At 34.9% G+C, this 9,362-nt stretch overlaps 1 protein-coding gene across 3 annotated transcripts in view; it reads left to right on the plus strand.

The window, feature by feature from the left end:
- The window catches only part of CENPP (centromere protein P), a 154,980-nt gene that overhangs the window by 33,138 nt on the left and 112,480 nt on the right, over nt 1-9,362 (plus strand). The window lies entirely within an intron of this gene.

Consider the following 9,362-nt stretch of genomic DNA (forward strand, 5'->3'; position numbering starts at 1 on the left):
AGGTAATATCCTGGAGCAGGGGGTTGTACTTGGAATAACATTTGTAAATGGTAAAGCAGCCTACTTGTTCCTACTTTTAATATTACTTGTTAAAATGGTAGCTTTATGCTAAGTGGTGATTCAGTCTTTAAAATGCTAAAGCGTTCTGTGTAAATCAAATATTAATTTTGCAAAATAGGGGTCTATAGCAAGGCATGTGTTATCCATTTTGTTTAATGGTTTAGCTAAGAGACAAAGCAGCTGCTTTCTGACCGAGACAGAGGTAGAGCCAAAACATACGTATACTATATTAGTCACGTTTTTATGAGTAATAAAATGTTTCATTACAAGTTATATGTGTTTAGAGAAGTTTCAAGTAAGTATGAAATGCTAACTTCTTAGTTTGAAGAGTTTTAGAAAAACAAAATACTGCTTAGAATTTGAGAAGTTTTTTGGTTGAGATTTTCAGACAAGTAATTTATGTCTAAATGCTTTATTTAATGTCTTGCTAGACAATTTATTGAAAATTTGGTTTCACAGTAAATGTGTTTTGAGTAAAACTGTGTGTCAGTAGTATAGATAGCTTAATAAACAATGTCCAGGTTTAGAATTTTTTTCTAAACTATAAGCAGCAGTTTTCTAGATTTGTAATGTATTTCTTTCTCCCTCATTCTTTTTCTTACTATACATTTTTGGCAGTCAGTATAAATGGGAGCCAGATGACCAACTTGAAAGTTTGCAAAGTCTTTTTTTGAGTCTTTAAAAACTATGTAGCAATAAAACAGTGTTGGAGATGTATTCAGAATTACATTTCTCTTTCATTTCCACATTTTTTTTAATAGATAAGTCTGCCAGCTAGATTACTGCTGAGGATAAGCAGTGGACCAATTAGTTTTTGTTTTGTGTTTTTTTTTTGGGGGGGGGGGGGAATCAGATGTCTGTGGTAAGTAAATCTGTAAATTAGAATTGACATTTAGAGAGTCATTGCCTCTCTAATTTTTTTTTTAGTTTTTCTTGAACTCGTTATCAAAATGTTTTTAATTTGGTTCACATGAAAATTAAGCAATGCCGTAGTTACAACTTTCAGTATGCCCTAGGATAATGGTTTTGCTATGAGTATATAACTGAAATATAAAGTTAAGGGAATCATAATAATGGAAACTGGATTCTGAACCACATCCTTTGCTGTTCTGCTGGAACAATAACAAATTGAATTTTGAAGTTCAGTTTTGTAGTTAGCATATTAAGGTGTTTTCCACTGCAGCACCTGGGAACTTTCAGTCAGAAGCATGGGTTTTGATAGAAAAGATGGATCTGCTGAGGAGTGAAAAGGCAAAAACATTGCAGTGAATCAAACCCTTCTTACTATCTTTCACTGTTTCATACTGTATCAGGACTAATGACAGCAGCTCTGCTTTCCACTGGATCTCCTCTCAACACCCTCTCCCAAATAATCAGATTAAGACTTCATGTTGCTCTGGCAAATCCAAGTTCTTCTTATGCTTGAATGTAATCAAAGGTAAATGCTCTAAACTGAAAGTATTAAGTATTGGAATTCAAGCATGATACAATTTTTTCTTTAAGTGCTACAGTTCTAGATACCTTGACAACTACATATATGGAGTATCTTCAGAATGGCTTATCCCACCCACCCCACAAAATATCTGACAGTTTTTAAAAATAGGGGATGATTACTAGCTCCATGAACTTCTGAAAATCTAGGAAGCCTTAGTGCAAGAAAGTTCTTCACAGAATCACAGAATGGTTGAGGTTGGAAGGGACCTCTGGAGATCATCCAGTCCAACGCCGCTGCTCAAGCAGGGTCACCTAGAGCATGTTAGACAGAATCATGTCCAGCCTAACATGCTCTAGGACAAGAGGATCTATAACATTAGAAGACTTCTGTAGTAGCTTTTGCAGAAAACATTTACAAAAGTCAGTATTCAGCAGGGTCATAACTCAGTGGTATGCTTACCACAAAAACACTATTTACGTACTCACTGTTGTTGTCCAAGCGCTTGTAAGCATTCATGAGTTCTTACATACAAGATTGATGTGCTAGGTAAGTAATTTGTCATGATCTCATCAAGGCTTACTTTAGGATATAGTTTCACCATTACTTCAAACTGGCAGAGCTCAATAAAGTAGAATGCCTGCCCCATGTTCTATCTACTTGTTATCCCTTGTGCGAGGAAAGAAAAGTATCAGTGAATCATTTCAGATAGAATTATTTTATCCAAACATATAGCAAGTGCTTTTATCAGCACAAGAAAGGGAATGGCACAAGTAACTGCAAGCAAGGAAAGATATTAATGCTTCTTTTAGCACCAGTGATGGTTTATCCTTGTTCAAAAAGACTTGCAATGTTCTCAGTATCTGAAACAACTGATCATCCGAAATGAAAAATGTGGTTCATGTACCTTGGCCATAGGGAAGCTAACAGGACTGTGGCAAGCAGAGAATGCTTTTTAGACATCGTTAACACTAATAAGTTTGATATATTGGTATCTGTTTCTTAGATTCTAATTATAAAGTTCTATATATTCTAGAAAGTGGTTTCTTTTCTGAAACCTAAATAAGTCTTGTTAACTAACTGAGCTCCAGTTTTTGAAGAGGGCCTTAAGAAAATGTTTTAAGGGATGCATTTGGATTTGTCAGTCTTCTCTTCTGCAGTATTTCATTTCCAAGACCGATTTCTCCACAAAGCATTTGTCACTGAGATGTTATGCATTTAAAATGGCTATTTTACTAATAGTGTTGAAGCAAAATCCTGTCTTAAATGAAAATAACAGTAATTTCCACACAGTTTTATAAGGGTATGAAATCTAGCTAAAGATGTAGATTGAGCATAACACGGTCTTGATTCTAGTAGAGGGAATCCAAGCCGCCCTAACAGGGGACACTCACTCTCTGGATTCTACTTTCTGGAAACTTAAGAAACTTAAGAAATTTAAGGGAACACAGAGTTGCATGCAAAACTACAAAAAAAGAAATAGTTTTCCTTAAAAATGAATGAAATCGTGCAGGGCATACTGTAGAAGTTACCAGGAGCAGTTCACATCCAGTATATGTTGCCAAATAAAATGACATCAGTTTAAGTGGGAGGCAGTTTTCTTTATTTTCCACAGGTTTCAGCCAAAACCAGTTTGCAGTTGCTAGCATGTTAATTAGCTTTATTCCATGAGCATGTTTAGTACCTTTTACTTAATCTTTAATAGCATAGTACAAAAGTGATGGAAGAAAGCTCTTCTGTACTTGTTTTAGCATTGTTTTAAAATGCTGTAATGTGTTTTATAATGAAACTGAAGCCTATATGAAGTTAGTTGTCTATGTGAGGCAGTAACTTTTAGGGCACTGTAGAACTGAATGACCTAAGAAGGTCATTACCAGAGGGGGCAGTCTTTCCTTTCAGTGGGATTTTTGGTTGTAAATTACTTTTCCAGAGTGCCTGCAGGAATTCCCTGGGATCTAAGACTGGCACTGTCTGTATTCGGCATTGTGTGATGAGAAGCAGAAGACTAGGAAGAGGGAAGCAAGAAGGGTCTTATATTTGGGTTATATAGGCTAATACAAACAACTGTGAGAGAGCAGAAGGGAGAGTGCCATAAGCTTACTGTCAAGGTCCTCTTGAAATTAAACTAAAGCTGAGGGATTTTTTGTTTGTTTTTAATATTCAGGGTGGTTCTAAATTTAGGCAAACAAGGTGTATTTTTGCAGCTGCTTAAAGACTTTGGCTTTCATTTTGTGTCATAGTCTCTAAAGGATATTACTGGCATGTTCTGTAGTTTCTGTTTTTCTGTTGGCTTTTTAAGTGTTCTCAGAAGAAAAATATGGATTATTGCTTAGCTTCCTCATGCCTGATAGACATTAGGAATCACTTATACAGAACATTCATTCATTAATGTCTTAAGTAAAAATATATCTGTGACAGAAACAGGTGGGGACAAATTATGAAAACTTTAAGGACTTCTGGGAGTACGTACAACTAGGCACAATGCTTTGTATGTGACTTTTGTTTATTTCCGATATGGAGCAAAACCAGTAAATGTTCCTTAGCCTGTGTTTTATGTGAAGTGGGGTTAAAAACTTTACAATGCTGACCAGCTGCTCTGGATTGGTATAATTAGTAGGAAAAAAAAAAAAAAGAGAATAACAGGTAGTTATTTAATCAAATTAAAGACATGTATGAAATAATCTACAAAGAGAAACATGAATTTCTATTATGGGAAAAAAAGGCATAAAGTGATATTAAAATTGAACTCAATGCATGTTTTTTTTGTTCCCTCTTCCTAAAATAAATAACTTCAATATTCTGACTAATTCCAGTTTTCTTCTTCTAAAATGCACCTGTCTTCTGCTTGACCATTTATGCAGTCTGATTAATTGAGCCTTTATTTTTGTCTCTCCAATGGTACATCAACATACTTTGACTGCTGTGTCTGTGTGATATGAAATTCTCTGCAACTCCTACATCCTTCTCTGCCCTTTACTGAAGTCCTGATATAGGAGTGTAAAATTAGTTGTAAAGCAGTTTAATGCTCATGCTGAGACTGCATTCATCCTGGGAACAAGTGGTTAAAGAACCAAAAGGGAAGAAGCAGCCTCCTGGTTTGTTCTTGAGTAATGTGCAGAAATTAGATTAAAGATGTAACTCCAGAAGAACCATTGTGCAATATTAACCAAAGTATACTCCAATTCAGCATCTAAGGTGGAGAGGGGTGGTTATTAAGTGAGAAGTAAATATTTAGCATGTCTTAACAAGAAAACTTAGAACATTCCAAAAAAATTCAGAATGACCAAAGAGATACTGGAGATGAAGTAGAATTTATGTGAGGAATACCGGTGGTATTTTTATGAAAACTTGCAACCATTTCCAAAGTTCAGTGAATTAGTTTAGTTTTAGGTCACTGTTAGGGCCACCAGCTGCAAAATAGAAACAGCTGAAAAACGACCTAAAGATTGTATGAGCATCCTTTCATATGTTTCCAACTTACAACTGGAATTTGTTAAAGCTGAAGACATTTTCTTTATCTGCTGTTTCTTTTACAGAAACACACTATGAATGTTTTGAATGGATTAAGTTGTTATATGAATGGTTAAAGCACATGCACAATCATAATCAGTAATCAAATTATTGTCAACTGATACAAATAATAACTAGAGTAAAGGGACTGTTTACTGGTCACACAAACACCTACACTGAAGATGCATTCTGCTGAGTTTTAGCTATTTATCTATCATCAACTATGTACTGAATCAAAAACCAATTTATGTCCATATATTTAAAATTTACTTAGAATTCTTTCCTGAATTGACATCACTTACTTATAAAAATATTAGATGTTGAGAGCTGTAACTATGTCTACAGGGACACTAGATACAAGGCTTCACAACTCATTGGCCTTAAACATGTTGTACTTTTATGTTCCTGTCACAGTGCTGCTTACATTATTTTTAGCATGTACTTCACTCTCTTTCTCTATGATTAACTTTTGTATTTATTTTTTCCTTGTGTTGTGCTTTGTAATAAGGGAAGGTTCATTTATTTTGTTCTGTGGATGATACTTTAATCTCATAATCCAAGGTATAAATTTGTTATTTGTTTTCCTTCTAAGTTGATTGTCAGAAATGCAAATTTTGGACAAAATTTTTAAGAAATATAAATGTGTATCTTTGTAGAGTTCATAACTTACAATAGCATATACGCAATTTCATTTATAGCTGAAAAGTAGTAATGGAAAGCAATTGTTAAATATTTTAGAATCTCTTCTAGAGTATATTTTTTTCCATTAAAATACTATGTCCTCCTTTCATGTTTTTCAGATAGGAAATTCCTATGTTTATTGCTTACAATGATCAGGTTAGGGAACAGCGAAGGAAACTGATTCATATTGTAACAATGGAATGTGAATATTTTCAAAGAAGTCAGAAAACTTGAAATATAAAACATCTGTTGACTATAGGGGAGTTTCTTGCCTAATCAGTTCAACTTTTATCAAAATACACAAGTAAAAATCTGAACAAACTAAACTTTAAAGTATTAAAAAACAGCAACCAACAAAAAAGCAAAATAAGGTTCCAGTGATCTGAGGCTAAAGGAAGACACAGGGACAGTTGGGGTAAACTTTTGTTATTTTTCTCCTTTATTTTGATTTTTATGGTAGTCTCTTGTGATATAGGTTTGGGAGGTGGGGGGAAATCTGAATTTATCCATTTTATTTGTAATTTTTTGAGCTTTGTGTGTGTGTGTGTACGTGAATTAAGTTGAGTCACAATTAAAGTTTTTCGAGAGATCTGTGAGGTATTTCCCCCCATAGGCTTTTATAGGTATCAGTGTTCTACAACACTCTAATAGAACCTTAATAATATGAATAACAATGATAATATTTAGTTTAGAGTTCAAGAAAGTTCCATCTTTGTTTGCTTATGCAAGACTCGGAAAGCACAGTTCTTCAGAACAAATTGACCAAAGCTGAATGTAGCACCCTAACTTTATATTTCTCAGTTGCTGTGTTCTGGTTATGTTTCTATTAGTGTTTTAATTAAGATCAAGAGAGCGTTTTTGAAGCGAATCTGTTGATAAGCCCCCACTTACTGCACAGTGCCTCACATCACAGAGCGCTTTGAAGCACATAGACTTGTTTCTCTTTGGATGTAACAAAACCAGAAGATGTACTCCAGGTGTTTACCTGATGTGCTGCAGCTGCTAGTGGATTTCAGTTCGGAGGGCAAGACGAGGCTAAAGTAAACCTCCTTTCTCTCCAGAATCAGAGAGAGTGGATATCCCGGCCTCGCCACAACTATTTTGCTCCACTGGTTCACTTCTATGGCCCCACCTTAATTGCTTAATGAAGACAGAGTGCTGTCAGCCAGATCAGGTTTTGTTTCTATATTTACTCTCCATTGTAAATAAACTCATTAAACTATTTAGTGCTTGCTGGGTTTAATTGTTCCTGATTAAAATAAGTAGCATTTTGATGCATGTTCAGTTTTTGGTTTGTGAATCTATTCCATACTTAAAAGGACCATAGAATACTCTGAAAATAAATACTAGAGCAAACACTAAGCAAATATGTTTTGATACAGAATCTATATGATTAAATAGCCATATAAATTGGCTTCTGCATAGCCTTCCCCCTGCATGCCTGGGCTGCTTCATGTGCCTGGATTAGTACAGGTATCCTGTCTGTTATGGAACACTGCAATGTGGAGTACTATAGACATGCTATTTCCAAAGGTAATGAATAAGAGTATATCTCCATATACAAACATAACTGACAGTGCTTAAAAAAAGGTTTGAAACTCAAATATTTCAAGACATTAAGCATACACTACTAGAGAGAAGCAATGCCAGCTTGTTATTGCAGTCAAGGATAGTGAGAATGCAAGAATGAAGGTGCAGTTCAAAGCAAGGATTTACATGCAGTATTGTTTCCAACAACAGTCTAAGGCAAATGCTTTGGGAAGTTGAGCGGGACAATCCGTAGCTATTTTCAGCTCAGCACTTCTTGCACTGTCTAGTCAGCAACCCAAATTGAATCTCTTCTTATGAATTCCCTTGAACTCATTGTAAGATTGCTGCATCATCCACTCAAGCAAGCAGTTTCAAGGGCTTACTACGCATTGACTGAAAAATAATCTCTCTATGGTTTGTACCTTTCCCATATTGGAGTCCAATGTATTCTGACCAGGTTCTTTTAGCGAGTCCATGCATGGAGGGTATAAACTTTACTAACAAATTTAACTAATGGAAAATATTTGATGTGGCAGAGGATTTTCATTTAGCGGAGTGACTCAACAATATACAGAAATCACAATACAAGCGAAAGTTATACTTGACAGGATATAGCCCTTGCAATATACAATTATATTGCGCAATATAGCACAAGCAATATACAGTTGGCAGTTCTCATTACTCGTCTCTGTAATATACTGTCACGCTGCTGGGCATCGATAATCACTGGGAAGGAAAACATCGGTTGAGACTAGCTCAAGCTCGCTGCTGTTTTCAAAATTCTTTTTCTTTGGTTTTTCAGTTTTTATGCTCTATGGCGGGCTAAGCAACATATGCTAACTCAGGGAGACGTGCACACTCTTTTGATTAACTCAGGGTGGGCAGGATGACATTTACACAACTAACTGATCCAGCCAACTGATGTAGTTTATCTGGAAGAAAGTCCTCTGAGCCTTCTCCTATTGTAGGGCATTATTGGTCGCTCACACTGCGCATTAAGCCAATGTTTTCATCTGAATCTTGCTCCTGAGTGATGATGATCATTCATGATTTATTAGTTTTCAGGGGAAGCTGGATTTCTTTTTCCCCGTGACTGTCCCTCTTATCCATAATTTATCCATGTTGAATTTTGTTTGCTATTTTATTATTCTGGCAACTGGTTTTGTGAGGTTCTTTTGCACTTGAACATTCTTCACTGGCCTTTAGCAATGTTTGTTGTCACCTGACTGCTTAGCCCAGTTTCTTTACCGATAGTAAATGTATTAAATGGAATAAATTCCAGCACAAGCCTTTTGCAAAACTCCCATCAGTGGACTTTCTTCTGTATGAGAACAGACTGTACTTGAATCTTTTTTTTTTCCCCTCATACCCTTACGTTGTACTCTTAATTTCCTTAATTAGTTGCTTAATTTCATAATTCAGCCATTCAAAAATTCTTGTAGACTATGGACCAGGATCTCCCTCTTTCACATCCTTGATTCTTTCAAGAAACTCCAAGAGATTTGCAAGTTAGGACTTCTTTTGCAGAAGCCATGTTCTGTTTTCCGAAGTAAATTGTATTTATCTAGATATCAGTTAATTCTGTATTTTGTACTAACTTCTCACTTCTCCAGTACAGACAGAAAACTAGCAAGTCTTTAGTACCCTGACCAGGATGAAATCTTTCTTTAAAGAATAGCATTGCATTTGCCATGAATGAGATAATTGAATGAGAAATGAATTATGATAGTTCTTAGCATATTAAAATTTTCATATTTCATATGAATGAGTTTAATGTAATAATTACTGGAAACTTTTGAGCTTTATTATCACAGTTCGAATTAAACTTTATTAAGAAATATATTTAATTAGTTGTTACAAAGTCAGAATCTTTAATGTTACTTTCAAATTAAAGCTGAATTTGTTTCATCTATGATTGCTTTTAAAGAACAGAAAGCTTGTTATAAATATGTACTGTTTGAGCTGAGCAAGATTTTCAAAAAAGCCTATCTTAATTTACGTTTGCATTTTGTGCACTATTCACCTCTAATTAAAATCTGAACTAGATGAAAAAGTGTAAATATTCCTTAAGATTAATATACTATGTGTTCATATTAATAAAGCTATAGAATTATAGGTATGTATATTTAAATCTGTATGTGTTTAATGC

This window comes from Rhea pennata, chromosome 12 (genome assembly GCF_028389875.1).
Source record: "Rhea pennata isolate bPtePen1 chromosome 12, bPtePen1.pri, whole genome shotgun sequence".
Taxonomy (NCBI): Eukaryota; Metazoa; Chordata; class Aves; order Rheiformes; family Rheidae; genus Rhea; species Rhea pennata.